Raw genomic sequence first — 15224 nt, 5'->3', positions numbered from 1 at the left:
TACATGGGGAGAGAGGGAGCAAGGGAGATGCCAGGCTCTTTTAAACAACAAGATCTCTTGTGAATTCATAGAGCAAGAACTCACTCATTACCAGGAGGACAGCACAAAACCATTCATGGGGTTCCACCCTTGGGAAACAAACACCTATTACTAGGCACACCTCCAACACTGGAGGTGGCATTTCAACATGAGATTTGGAGGGGACAAGATATCCAAACCATATCACTAACAGAAAGTTATTGTTTAAATTTCTGTATTCAGTCCCTTGGCCTTTTTGAGAAATGCCATTCATTTCAGCCATCAAGCAAATTATTATTTGAGACATTTATACTTCTTCATCCTTTAAAAGTTTCAGAAGCATGAATTTAAAAAGTATTCATTGTAAATTTGAGGCTAGTCAAATTGATGTGGCATCTAAGTAGCATGGGGATGGGATGAGGAGACAAAGTCACGAGGGGAGGCAGGAGGAAACAGAGTGAAAAAGAGAAATAGGAAGAGAGAAAAAGAAATGAGGAGACAGTATAAGAGAAATAAAGAAGAAAGAGGAAAAGAAAAATGGTTTAAATCAGGTGCAAATGTCATCTGATGTTTTACCATGGGGCCATAGGGTATTTGAAGTTTCAGAAAATTCATAAGTTATTAAAAAATGTGACTTTAGTGTAGTGAGGTTATAACTTGTAAGAAAACAAGAAGTGATTCCTTTTAAGAGAAACTTCTTGGCCAGGCGCTGTGGCTCACGCCTGTAATCCCAGCACTTTGGGAGGCCGAGGCAGGTGGATCACCTGAGGTCAGGGGATCGAGACCATCCTTGCTAACACGGTGAAACCCCGTCTCTACTAAAAATACAAAAAATTAGCCGGGCTTGGTGGCAGGTGCCTGTAGTCCCAGCTACACGGGAGGCTGAGGAGGAGAATGGTGTGAACCCAGGAGGCGGGGCTTGCAGTGAGCTGAGATCGCGCCACTGCACTCCAGCCTGGGGAACAAAGCAAGACTCTTGTCTCAAAAAAAAAGAGGAACTTCTTAAAGATGCGGTTGTCTTTCTTATTCTTCCTTTAGCTCTTTTTCACCTCTCCACTGATAGAGATTTTTATACCAAATAGCTGGCATTAGCTAAACCAATGTCTAGGAGAACTGATCCTCACGAAAGAAAATCATAATTTATTATTTTTTTAATTCGTGGTATTTATTTGTACAAGAAATATATTTCTATTTAAGAGAACTAGAAAACAAAGGAGAACAGAAACAACTTTTTGTTTTGTTTTGTTTTTGTTTTTGTTTTTGAGACAGAGTCTCGCTCTGTCGCCCAGGCTGGAGTGCAGTAGAGCGATCTCAGCTCACTGCAAGCTCTGCCTCCCGGGTTCACACCGTTCTCCTGCCTCCGCCTCCCGAGTAGCTGGGACTACAGGCGCCCGCCACCACGTCCGGCTAATTTTTTTGTATTTTTAGTAGAGACGGGGTTTCACTGTGTTAGCCAGGATGGTCTCGATCTCCTGACCTCGTGATCCGCCCGCCTCAGCCTCCCAAAGTGCTGGGATTACAGGCGTGAGCCACCGCGCCAGGCTGAGAAAACTTTTTAAAATTTGTTTGGGGATCTCCCATATTTGCCAAAGTAATCCCACAAAAACAATTAACATTTGACTTTGAAAATTAAGACAAAAAAATGCAATGATGAATATTTTCTTGTAAAAGCAAAGACAGTAAAAATATTCAGATTTAAAATAAGCCTGAGAAAAAGCATGATTTCCTTGAGCTTACCTAAGTAAACCTTATTTACATGTGAATGTATCAATAATTAGCAAAAGTAAAAGTCATTATGAAATCCTCCAAATCTTTCAAAGTGAAGTAGTATCTTACATTCAAGCATTGAGTTTGCCCATAAAATTATTTAAGCTCAACCTTTTCCTCAATCTCCAAAACTCTGGCGTGTAACTACACAAACACTTCAATAGGGGACAGAATCTCCTTTTATCATTCATTCTACCAAACATCAACTTCATAAAAATTAGAATCAAGTGTAATAAGAATGAACTAAATATAATCATTGATATAAATTTATAGGTGTTCAGACATAACCTTTAGACATATTTGTCAGTGTACATGTAAACAATATTCAATAACTTCTTTAATAGAGTTCTCCAGAGAAACAGAACCAATTGGATGTGGGTATATAACTCAATTATATATTTCATCAGCTTCCTTTTTATGTGATAGAAACTAACTACATCTAATGATTAATTTTTTTCATTCATTAATCATTAAAAGGGGAGAGAGAAATCCAGGCTGGGTTTGTGCCTTTTTTATTCCCTCACAGTTATCTTCTTGCTGCATGATTCTTCCTCTCAGATATTAATCAGAAGGAATGGTTAGCCTGACTATAGCTCTAGATGAGCAACACAGGCTCTGGATAATGAGGATGCACGGGCTTTAATCAGTCCTAGCAGGAGGTCTTGGCTTAGACAACTATGTAGTTGATGGTATCCCTATAGGAAAAAATATATATATATGATTTTGTGGTAGCAGGACAGATTCAGTTTCAGACATTTGTTCAACAAATGTTGGTGTTCAACATATATTAGTGTTTTGCACTAAGTACTATGTACTAAAAGTATAGTAAGGAATAAAAATAGGGAAATAAACAAAAGCAAAATAAAGAAACAGAGAAAATTCCTATTACCCTTTAGGAAAAGCAACATAAAGTAACAGAATCTAGAAACAGAGAATAACAAGATAGAAGCCTAGTATATGCCACCATTATCAACCTATCAAAATAAACATTGTCAGTAATGAGACAAACTGAAATCATGTACCGCCTGATAGGATGCAATGAAAAAAACGCAGCGTCAATTCTGTGATATTCTTGCCAAAATGCATTGCCTGACTCTAGTCACAAGGAAACCTCAGAAAACCTAAAGGGAGGCATTCAAAAAAGAAGGAAGGGAAAAGGAAAAAGTAAGGGAAAGGGGAAAGGAGAAGGAAGGGGAGGGGGAAGGGAAGGGGAGAGGGAAGAGAAAAAGGAAGGGGAAAGTGAAGGAGAAAGGAAAGGAGAAAAGGAAGGAGAAGCAAAGCAAAGGAAAAAAAGACAAGAAAATATAGGCCAGAAATCTTGCTCAAGTTAGGTCTAAAGATCTATTCTTGATACAAGGACATTAAAAAGACATGACAATGAAAGGCAGTGCATGATTCTGAACTTGATCCTTTTGCTATGAAACATTATTGGGACTATTGGTGAATTTTTTTTTTTTTTTTTTTTTTTGAGACAGGGTCTCGGTCTGTCGCCCAGCCTGGAGTGCAGTGGCGCAGTCTGGGCTCACTGCAAGCTCCGCCTCCTGGGTTCATGCCATTCTCCTGCCTCAGCCTCCCGAGTAGCTGGGACTACAGGCACCTACTACCACGCCCAGCTAATTTTTTTTTTTTTTTTTTTGAGTAGAGACGGGGTTTCACCGTGTTAGCCAGGATGGTCTTGATCGCCTGACCTCGTGATCCATCCGCCTCAGCCTCCCAAAGTGCTGGGATTACAGGCGTGAGCCACCGTGCCCGGCTGACTATTGGTGAAATTTTAATGCGGACTTGAGAATTAGATGTAGCAATATATTAATATTAATTTTCTGGTTTTGTACGTTGTACTGTGCATGTATTGCGTGTGTTGGGGGGGACGGCACATTTATTACTGTAATAGATTTGTAATATATAGAATTATATATATGTATATACATATATAGACACAATTGTGTTTGTAGAAAATATATATGAAAGCAAGGTTTTTCAACTTTGGCACTATCGCTTTTGACATTTGGGCCACATAATTCTTTGTTGGGGGCATTTCCTGTGAATTGTAGGATGTTTAGTGACTTGCTTTGCCTTTAATAACTAAATAACAGTAGCATCCTCCTCACACCTTTCCCTAGGCTAACAACTAAAAATATCTTGAGATATTATCAGATGTTTCCTGGAGGGCAAAACTCCCCCTGGTTGAGAATCACTCTACTAAAGTATTTGGAGATGACAGAGCATCAGGTTCGTTTCTATATATTGTTAAAATATCTTTCAAAGTTGAAGGTAAAATTAAGACATTTTTGGAAAAATTAAATGGGCCAATTTGTCACCAGCAAATCTGTACTACAAAACATGCTAACAGAAGTTTTTTGGCCTGAGGGGAAATAACATTGAATCTAAACTCCAGATTAGAGGAAATGAAAAGCATAGGAATGATAAGTATATGAGTGACAGGAAATAATTTTTTTTAATCTGTCGATTTTGTTGAAGGGAAACTGACTATTTGAATTTAAAAAGGTATCATTTTATTGTGGGGTTTATGATGTGCACAGAAAAACTTATACTAAAAAAAAAAATCACAAAAGACAGAAGGGGAATAAAGGAAATGTTACCGTCATCAGTTTTTGTTGTTGCTGTTGTTTTGGGTTTTTTAATAGACTTTATTTTTAGGGCAGTTGTAAGTTCACAGCAAAATTGAAAGAAAGATACAAAGATTTCTCGTACATCATTGTGTCCACACAGGCACAGCCTGACCCCTTGCTGTCATTCTCCTCTGGAGTGGCACATTACTTACCGCTGATGAACCTGCATTGGCACATCCTTATCACCAAGGTCCATAGTTTATATTAGGGTCCACAGTTTATATTAGGGTCCACGCTTGCTGTCATACATTCTATGAGTTTGGGCAAATTCATATACCAGTATAGTATCATGCAGAATAGTTTTCTGCCCTAAAAGTCCTCCGTGCAAATGAATAGGATGGGTGGAGCACAGATCACTTTTTAGGAAAATGTTGCCTTGTTTTGATTTGACAAAGTAGGCAACACTATCAATCACTGGAGAGAATGTAAAAATAGAAAAAGGATGTCATCAGTTTTTTACATTACATAGGAAGTTGTAAAAAATTACCTCTAAGTAAAATTTAGATTACTTAAGTATAAATTGATGATTATTGTAATACAAATAACTCAATACAAAAGTAATGCAACTAACTCATCTATGCAATTTAAAATGAATACTAAAAATACAATTAAACAAAAATAAGAGAAACAAGAAACAGATTTGACAATTTTTAAAAGTGGCAACATGTTTCATTTAACATATTTATAAACTAAATTATCCAATTACAATGTAGAGATTGTCACATTAGACAAAAGAACAAGACCCAACTAACGTTGTCTACCAGAAACATATATTAAACATAAAGACACAGATAGGTGAAAAGTAAACCTATAGGAAAAGATAAACCATATACACAGCAAGTATTAGGAAGCTTGTGTGGCTATATTAGCAAAACGCAATGTAGACTGGAAAAGAGGGTGCATTATAAGAGAAAATGGGGGCATTTCATAATTATGAAATAAACAATTCATCAGAGGGCAATAATATTCCAAAAGGGACACCCACTTAATAACAAAGCCTCGTAATTCATGAAGGAAAGTAAGCAGAACTGAAAGGAGAAATGGATAAATTACAATAATAATGAAAGATTTTAACATCCCTCTGTTCATCACTGATAGAACAGTAAGACAAACCACTCATATGGCTATAGAACATTTCAACTTCATTATGATCTTACTGACATTTATAAAAACTACACTTCAAATGCTGAATATACATTGTTTTCTTGTGTATTGAAAGCATCACCAACATAGGCCAAATGCTGAATCAAAGAGTAAGTTTAAATGAATTTAAGTTTTAGATTTTATAGAATATATTCTCTGATCACAATAGAATTTAATTTGAAATCGATGACATAAGAGATTCCTAGGAAACCCCCAAATAGTTGTAGATAACATGAAACACTATTTAACTCATAGTTCATAAAAGAAATCAAAAGATAATGTAGAAAAAATATAAAATAATCAAGGAAAACAGTATGTTGAATAAACATCTGCACCCAGATGTTTATTGCAGCACTATTCACAATAGCCAAGATATGGAATCAACCTAAGGGTCCAACAATAGATGAATGGTTAAAGAAAATGTGGTATATAGGCCAGGCACGGTGGCTCACGCCTGCAATCCCAGCACTTTGGAAGACCGAGATGGGCAGACCACTGGAGGTCAGGAGTTCAAGACTAGCCTGGCTAACATGGTGAAACCCCATGTCTACTACAAATATAAAAATTAGCTGGGCATGGTAGCACGTCCCCAGCTACTTGGAAGACTGAGGTGGAAGAATCACTTGAATCCGGGAGGCAGAGGTTACAGCGAGCCAAGATCACACCATTGCACTCCAGAGCAAGACTCCATCTCAAGAAGGGAAAGGAAGGGGAGGGGAGGGGAGGGGAGGGGAGAGGAGGGGAGGAGAGAGAAAAAGGAATATATACACAATGAAGTACTATTTGGCCATAAAAAGAGAAGGAAATCCTGTCTTTCACAGCAACATGCATAGAAATGGAGGGTATTATGTGAATTAAATGAGCCAAGAAAAGAAAGTTAAACATTACAGCTTCTCACTCATAAGTGGAAGCTAAAATATTTTGATCTTATAGAAGTTAAAACAGAGGATGCTAGAGGCTGGAAAGCATAAGAGGAAGGGAGGGATAGAAGAGATTTGTTAAAAGATTCAAAATTAAAGCTAGATAGGAGGAATAAGTTCTAATGCTCTATACCACTATGGTATATGACAATAGTTAACAATAATATATAGTTTCGAATAGTTAGCAAAGGATATTGAACGTTCCCAAAACAAAGAAATGATAAATGTTTGCAATGATGGATATGCTAATTACCATCACCTCATCAGGGTAATTAAATATATACACTATGTGTATTGAAACATCACTATGTACCCATAAATATGCACAATTATTATGTGCCAATTAAAAAAATAAAACAAAATTATGATAACAGCTATATATTCGTGGTGTAGAGTTAAATTGAGAGGGTAATTTATTACTTTAAATTCTTGTATTGGAAAAATACATAGGTTTAAAAGTCAATGAAAAAATAAGAAACAAATTAAAACATAATTTAAAAAAATAAAAGAGGTAATGAAAGAAATAAATGAAATTGAAAGTAAATAGTAAATTCATAAAGTGAAAAGTTCCTTTGAAAAGATCAATAAAGTTGTTACATACTAGTAAGACTAAGAAAAAAGGACTGATAAAGGAAGAAATATCATTACGGAACCTCTATATTTAAATGATAATAACTGTTATGAACAATTCCATACTCACGAATTTGGCAGCTTAAAGTTCTTTAAAGAGACAAATTACCAAAGCTTATTTAAGAACAAATTCATAATGTGAATTTTTCTGTATCTATATCTATCCATATATTCTGGATTTTCTAATTTATTGGTCTATGGTTGCTCATAGTAGCCTCTAATGATCCTTACAATTTCAACAAAGAAATTAAGGAGAAATTGAAAAATTTACTGAAGCAAATGAAAATGGCAACACAACATACCAAAACCTATGGGTACAGCAAAAAGCAGTAGTAAGAGGGAAATTTATACCTATAATTTCCAAGATCAAAAAAGTGTAAAACCTCAAATAAATAACCTGATGATACATCTTTTTTTAAGGTCACTATAAATTTTAATCTATGATATAAAATATTACCTAAAAATATAATTGAACATCATGTATCAGAAAATATAACAATGAAATGCAATTTTGTAAATACTTCTATGGCACAAGGATTATTTTCCTCAGATTCAACCTTGTAATTGTGTTTTGTTTGCTTTCTGAAAATCACACTTTATAAAGAACACAAGTAGAGCTTGTTAAAATGATTGTCACAGATGTATTATTTACTAATTCAAAAAATACTACATTCATTCATTCATATCAATTTTATTCATTAATTATGAAGAATAAAATATAATATTCCATGCTTGTCATGAAATAGCAGTTTCTTCTTCCAGTCTAATCAGGGAACTAATAAATGCTTAGTTCATGGCAAAACTTCCATTTGATTTACATTGACTTAATTATTTCTTAGGGTCCAGCCTCATCAATGGAGAAAAAGCAGTTTTTCCTGAGGCAACAGCACATTAACAGCACTGAATACAAAATATGGCAAATTCAATGGTTGTCAGCATGGCTTTAGGAATTTTAAGACTATAAATAAAACTGTAACCATAAATAAAAGGGCTTATTAATATCTTTTCAGGAGAGTGATACATTCTGAAGGTTTCTTGTTATTCTGTTGAATAGCAAGGACTTCCAAACTTAAATGTCTTAAGGCTGAAAATTAGTTATATTCCTCAGATTTTAGCCTTATTAATGAAATTCCAAAAGTATCATAAGATTCAATTTGTCTTGAAATTATAAATTTGTAACAGATATTTTTTCAAAATACATGCCTTCAAACAACTTATATGCAAAAATCATTCATTCTTAATAATACCTAGCAGTTCATCCCTTGCTTCCCAGAAGTACTCATGCAAACATGTGAATTTAAAAAATAGGTTTTCCTGTTCAAAAAATAAGCTTCTGCCGTTTTAAAAACTTGTCAGGCTTTCATGTGCCAAAATGTTGAAAACTGCACATATTCAAACATAGTTCCCATAGGAACACACATTCTTCAACTCTCATTCCTTTGAAGACACAGGAGACGGGCAATATAAATGTTCTCTTCTTTCCAGCTGATGTTAAATAGTTAGGTTTGCTTCATGAGATTATTGGAATAAAGGGTTAAATTTTCATTTTCCATTACTCTATCTAGTAAAATTAGACTTAAAGTAGGTAGAATACTACCAGAAGAATTACACAGTGATTGGCAAACTGGCCTAAAATAATCAGGCTTTTTATTTATACTTCCCTTTTTTAAGCTGTCATTTGACAATAGCTTCCATCTTTAACAGCAGGCAAAAGAAAATGAGGTGCCATGCTATATTAATTAAAATATTCCACAATAAAAGAAAACACAAAACCTGAAAATAACTTCAGTGCTATAGACATTTAAAAAGTTACAATTATTAAAACTCTGAATAAAAAGATCTTGAGAGCAGGTACATTTCAAAGCAATATTTTACACACTTTGGAAAAAAATAGGTATTTTTCAAATAACGATATATGATTTACATATTTCATACAGTCTCTGAGGTTTTTTTTTCTGCAACACTGTTTTGCATTAAAGTCTCTCATGTTGTTTACCAGATGGGTTCCTGACTCACTGTCCCAATCTTGGATCTCAGCCACACTGGGTTTAGCTGACCGATGTCATGGCCATCAAGACTGATAGTTCCATCAAGACTGATAGTTCCAGAAGCAGGGTTGTACAACCTCAGCAGGAGCGAAAGCACTGTTGATTTGCCAGAACCACTTGGGCCAACCAGCGCCATGATAGATCCTGACGGAATGGAAAGGCTGAAATCCTGAAATATGGGCGCCTCTGGGCAAGGCGGATCGCCAAAATGCACGTTGGTAAAGATGGCATCGATGATCTTCCCTAGGAAGAAAGGGGCAGACATGGAGGTAACAGTAGACATCGCGAGAAATCCAACCGCAGCTGCCAGCCTCGGGCACTCGGGGTACGCCAGCCCCAGGAGCTTCCGGGCTTCCGAGAGTCCGGGCGCCGCGGGTCGCAGCCGCCCGTCGTTCCCCGAGGCGCCGCCGGCCCGCGCCGCCAGGCCTCGTCCCCCGCCCAGGCAGTGGCGGTGGGAGCGCCCTGGGAACCCGGTGCGCGGGAGCCGAAGAGCGCCCGGCCAGGCAAGAGCCCCCGCACCTGCAGCAGCCAGGGGCCCGAGCCCACAGCCCCAGGAGCCGCGCGAGACCCGCGCTCCCCCGCGAGCCGCCCAGACCCCCGCCCCGGCAGCAGCTCCTCCAGCGGCGCGCGGCTCCAACGCCCCAGAGCAGCGCCGGCCCCAGGCCCCGTGGCCGCGCCGGCCTCAGGGCAGTGAACGGCGAGATGGATGGGGGGCGCGGCTGGCCGGGCTACCGGCCGGATCCGCCCTGGCTCTGCGGGGCCCGAGGCGCCGATACATCTTAAAGAACTAGAAAAGCAAGAGTAAACCAGACCCAAAATAAGTATAGAAGAAAGGAAAGAATAAAGATAAGAGCAGAAATTAATGAAATTGAAATGAAAAAATACCAAATATGAACAAAATGGAAAGTTCGTTTTTTAAAAAAGAGAAACCAAACCACTAACCTTTAGCCACACACACACACCAAACAAAACAAAACAACAACAAAAAAAGCTAAATCAGAGATGAAAATGGGGACATTATCATTGATACTGTAGAAGTTCTAAGGATCATTAGAGGCTAGTATGAGCAACTATAGACCAATAAATTAGAAAATCGAATAAATGGATACTTTCCTAGACACATACAACCTAGCAAGAATGAACCATGAAGAAATCCAAAACCTGAAAAGACCAGTAAGTAGTGAGATGGAAACAAAAAGTTTCCCAGGAAAGGCCGGGCGCGGTGGCTGTAATCCCAGCACTTTGGGAGGCTGAGGCGGGCAGATCACGAGGTCATGAGATGGAGACCATCCTGGCTAACATGGTCAAACCCCGTCTCTACTAAAAAATACAAAACAAAACAAAACAAAAAAAGTTAGCCGGGCGTGATGGCGGGCGCCTCTAGTCCCAGCTACTCAGGAGGCTGAGGCAGGAGAATGGCCTGAACCTGGGAGGCGGAGCTTGCAGTGAGCCCAGAGATGGCACCACTGCACTCCAGCCTGGGCGACAGAGCGAGACTCCGTCTCAAAAAATACAAAAAAAGTTTCCCGGGAAAGAAAAGCCCAAGACCCGACGGCTTTATTCCTGAATTTTACCAAATATTTTTAAAAGAACTAATACCAATCCTACTCAAACTACTGTGAAAAATAGACGAGAAGGGAATATTTCCAAACTCATTCTACAAGGACAGTATTACTCTGATACCAAAACCAAAGACACATAAATAAAAAACAACAGGCCAATATCCCTGGTGAACATTGATGCAAAAATGTTCAGCAACATGCTAGCAAACTGCATTCAACAACACATTAAAAAAATCATTCATCATGACCAAGTGGGATTTATCCCAGGGATGCAAGGATAGTTAAACATATGCAAATTATTATCGTCATCTCACATCAAATCACATCATATCAATGGAATGAAGGACAAAAACTGTATGATAATTTCAATTGATGCTAAAAAATCATTTGATAAAATTCAACACCCCTACATGATCAAAGCCTTCAGAAAACTGTATAGAAGGAACATACCTCAACATAATGAAAGCATATAGAACACACCCTCAGTTAGTTTCATACTAAATGGGGGGAAACTGAAAGCTTTTCCTCTAAGACCTGGAACAAGAAAAGGATGCCCACTTTCATCACTGCTATTCAACATAGTACTAGAAGTCCTAAGCAAGTCCTAGTAAGTGCAGTCAAAAGAAAGAAATAAGGGGACAGGCAAATTGGAAATAAAGTAATCAAATTATCCTTGTTTGCAAAAATTAGCAAAGACATTACCAAAAACCATAATAAGCCACCATAACCTATGAACACATACAAAATTTAAAAATATGTATTAGCAAATCAATTCTAGTAATATATAAGAAATAGATAATAATTAACTGTGGTTTACTGTGACAATAACAAGTTATTTTAACATCCAAAAATTAAGCAATGTATTTGAACTGATTAATAGCATTAAAAAGACAGTTCCATATAGTGATCTGAATGGATGTAGAAAATTCTACTGACAAAATTATGTAAGTATTCTTGATAAAACCTCAGAGTAGACATAGAGGCAAACCTTTTTTTATATTAGAGAGGAGCATCTACATAATCATACATCAAATGTCATACTTAATGACTATATATTGAATGTGTTCTTCCTAACATTGGGAACAAGGCAAGTATGTATGCCCCTGTAACTTTTATTTAACGTTGTACTGAGGTTTGAGCCAGTAATAAAAAGCAACAAAAAAGAGTGAAATACAAAATTTGGAAAAAAAAAACAGCCATAGAAATCTTTATGCACAGGCAACACAATCACATGTATAAAATCATAAGAAATTTATAAAACAAGACATAAGACCAATATGTGAAAATATATTTCTTTTAAAATTGTACTTGCTAACATTAAAACATAATAAAATGTATACAATAATACTACCCTGAAAACTAATAAGCATTTCTGAAAAAAATTATATACGACCTAAACCCATGTTCATAAATTAGAAGACTCAATCATGTTAAGATGCCAGTTTTCAATTTGGTTATTAGATTAAATTTCAATCAAAATCCCATCTGCTATTTGGAAAAAGCTGATAGGTTGTTTTTAAAAATTTATATAGAAATGCACAAGACTTATAATAGAAAGATAAAAATCATAATGAAGCATGAATTTGGAGAAATTATTATTCCTGGTTGAATACTTGTGAAAAGCTATCCCGAACAAGACAAAGCAACATTGGTGTAACAGAAAATGAATACACTAATAGAGAAGAATAGAAATGTACAAATACATATTTGATCATTCAGTTTAAACAAAGGCACCAAGGCAATTCAAATTGGAAAGAAAAATCTTTCTAATAAATGATGGAACCACTTCCTAAGTCAAAAAAAAAACAAAAACCTTAAGCCCTACATCATAATGCATACATTAATTTCAGGTATATAATATATTTAGGTGTATGGTCTAAAGCTATAAAGATTCTGATACAAAGCATAGGAGAAAATCTGCCCCATCTTCAAGAAAAAAATATTTCTTAGGACATAGAGAACAAAAATTTACATTCACAAGGCTTCTTTACAAATGAAAAAGAAATAATTATAAATATTAAGAAAATAAAAGAGCAAGCTACAGACTAGAATATGATATTCAAAAATATATACCTGAAAAAGAGCTTGACTACATAAAGAAATCCTACACAGCAATAAGAAAAAGATATCCTAATGTCTAACTTGAACAGATGCTTCAAAAAAAAGATACACAAATGGCCAAGATGCACATGAAAATACACCTAACATCTTTAACTGTGTGTAAATACAAATTGAAACCATACAGAGTTACTAATTGTGGAATGCAAAAAAATGACAACACTAAATGTTGATGAACGTATGGTGAACAACTCAACCTCTCATAATTTGCTGATGGAAGACTACAATAAAATACACACTTTTGAAAACTAACCCAGTTTCTTACAAAGTTAAACATAAAAATATTTCATCATTTATCAGTTACACTCCTAGGCCTTTACACAAGATCAATTGAATGGCCATAAAAAGACTTTTACATACCTGTTTATAGCAATATTACTGAAAGTAGGAGAAACTTTGAAAAAAATCAAATATTCATCCAAAAAACCCCAGATTTTTTTAAAAAGTGTATATCAACACAATGGAATACTACTTAGCAATGAAAACAATGAACTACACAATGGAACTTAACAATGAAAATAAAGAGATACCAATACACACAACATGAAAGGACCTGAAGAATATATATTAAACAATAATAGTGAGACACAAAATATACGAAGTCCAAGAACAGACAAAAGTAATAAATGGATATAGACTTCAGAAAGCACGTTGCCTATTGGAGCTGGGAAATGACTGAAAGTGGACAAAGGGAACTTTCTAGCAAGTAGAAATATTGTATATCCTCATTTAGGGTTTGGCTACATGAATTTATATATATATTTGTCATTGAATTATATATCTAAAATCTATGCATTTATGTACAATTTCCCTCAATACATAATACATAAAAAAACGAAAATTGAAAACTCAGTACTAGATTGAATGATCAAGAAAATCATAACATTTAAGGTGTAGGTCATGCCGGCATCAGAGATCTAGAAGTAGCGGAATTGATGTCATCAGAGTTAAGGCATTTTGAAATACCATGAAACTTGACAAATATATAATGAAAAACCATCCTGCTTTCTATTTCTTATGTCCTGACAGTAACTTCTTTGGTTGTATTAATCAAGGACTTGATTCTACATGTTAATTTCATATTATTAGAGAATATTGCCAATTTTGCTTCTCATTCACATTTCCATTTAGAACTTCACTGTTTTTTCACAGTAGTAAAGCACAATGCTTCATATAAAATAGGCATTATGACTAATTTTCCATAACTCCATAATGTCAGGAAAAGACTAATTTAAATGCATGTTTGAATGTAGATTGCCATGGTTGTAATGGCTAATGGGAAAGTAGACATTTTACAGATATTTTAAGGTAGACTAAACAAAATTTCTTTGCTTAGATATGACTATTCTCTTAGGAGCTGAAAAGCCAATGAAATTTGAAGTTGTACCTGTTCTTTGGTTTCATTCCATGGTTACTAGGAGCTAGTTAGAAAAGCATGTTAAAACTCACCTGTACAGAAGATAAAGTCTGTCAACATCTATTAGCTATTGTCTTTATCAAATTTCACCATAGCATTTTCCAAAATGTAGACTATAAAGTTTCAAAACAGGATTAAAAAATTTAAATAAGGCCGGGCGCGGTGGCTCACGCCTGTAATCCCCGCATTTTGGGAGGCTGAGGTGGGCAGATCATGAGGTCAAGAGATCGAGACCATCCTGGCTAACACGGTGAAACCCCGTCTCTACTAAAAATACAAAAAAATTAGGCGTGGTGGCGGGTGCCTGTAGTCCCAGCTACTCAGGAGGCTGAGGTGGGAGAATGACGTGAACCCCAAAGGCGGAGCTTGTAGTGAGCCGAGATTTTGCCACTGCACTCCAGTCTGGGTGACAGAGCGAGACTCCGTCTCAAAATAAATAAATAAATAAAAAACTAGAAAGAATGAATCAGACAGACCAGGCGCGGTGGCTCATGCCTGTAATCCCAGCACTTTTGGGAGGCCGAGGAGGGCAGATCAGGAGGTCGGGAGACGGCCACCATCCTGGCTAACACGGTGAAACATTGTCTCTACTAAATATACCAAAAAAGTTAGCCTGGGACTTGTAGTCCCAGCTACTGGAGAGGCTGAGGCAGAAGAATGGCATGAACCCGGGAGGCGGAGCTGGCAGTGAGCCGAGATCGCGCCACTGCACTCAGCCTGGGCGACAGAGTGAGACTCCTCAGGAAAAAAAAAAAAAAAAAAAAAAAATTCAAATGAGTATGTTTGAAAAATAGTAACAGAGATGCTTCAATTTAATTACCGTCAATTGGTATATGCAATGAGATTGCTATTTAATACATTCATTCACATTTCCAGGTAAAATAAAATAGTTATCATCTTAGAGAATAGAAAAAAATCAAATGTGACTTAAAAGTGCAGAATTTTCATTTTAACCATCATATGTTAAGTCT

General features: G+C 36.5%; 1 long non-coding RNA gene across 1 annotated transcript in view; it reads right to left on the bottom strand.

The window, feature by feature from the left end:
- Positions 1-4401: 4401 nt before the first annotated feature.
- LOC134761990 (uncharacterized) overlaps positions 4402-15224 on the bottom strand; it is a 115083-nt gene continuing 104260 nt past the window's right edge. The window contains exon 5 of the long non-coding RNA XR_010141409.1: positions 4402-4829. This is a non-coding gene — a long non-coding RNA (uncharacterized LOC134761990). The remainder of the gene's footprint in view (positions 4830-15224) is intronic.

The sequence above is a fragment of the Pongo abelii genome, chromosome 8, assembly GCF_028885655.2.
Source record: "Pongo abelii isolate AG06213 chromosome 8, NHGRI_mPonAbe1-v2.0_pri, whole genome shotgun sequence".
Lineage (NCBI taxonomy): Eukaryota > Metazoa > Chordata > Mammalia > Primates > Hominidae > Pongo > Pongo abelii.
The sequence above is the reverse complement of the archived record's forward strand: the minus strand, read 5'-3'. Positions and strand labels throughout refer to the sequence as shown.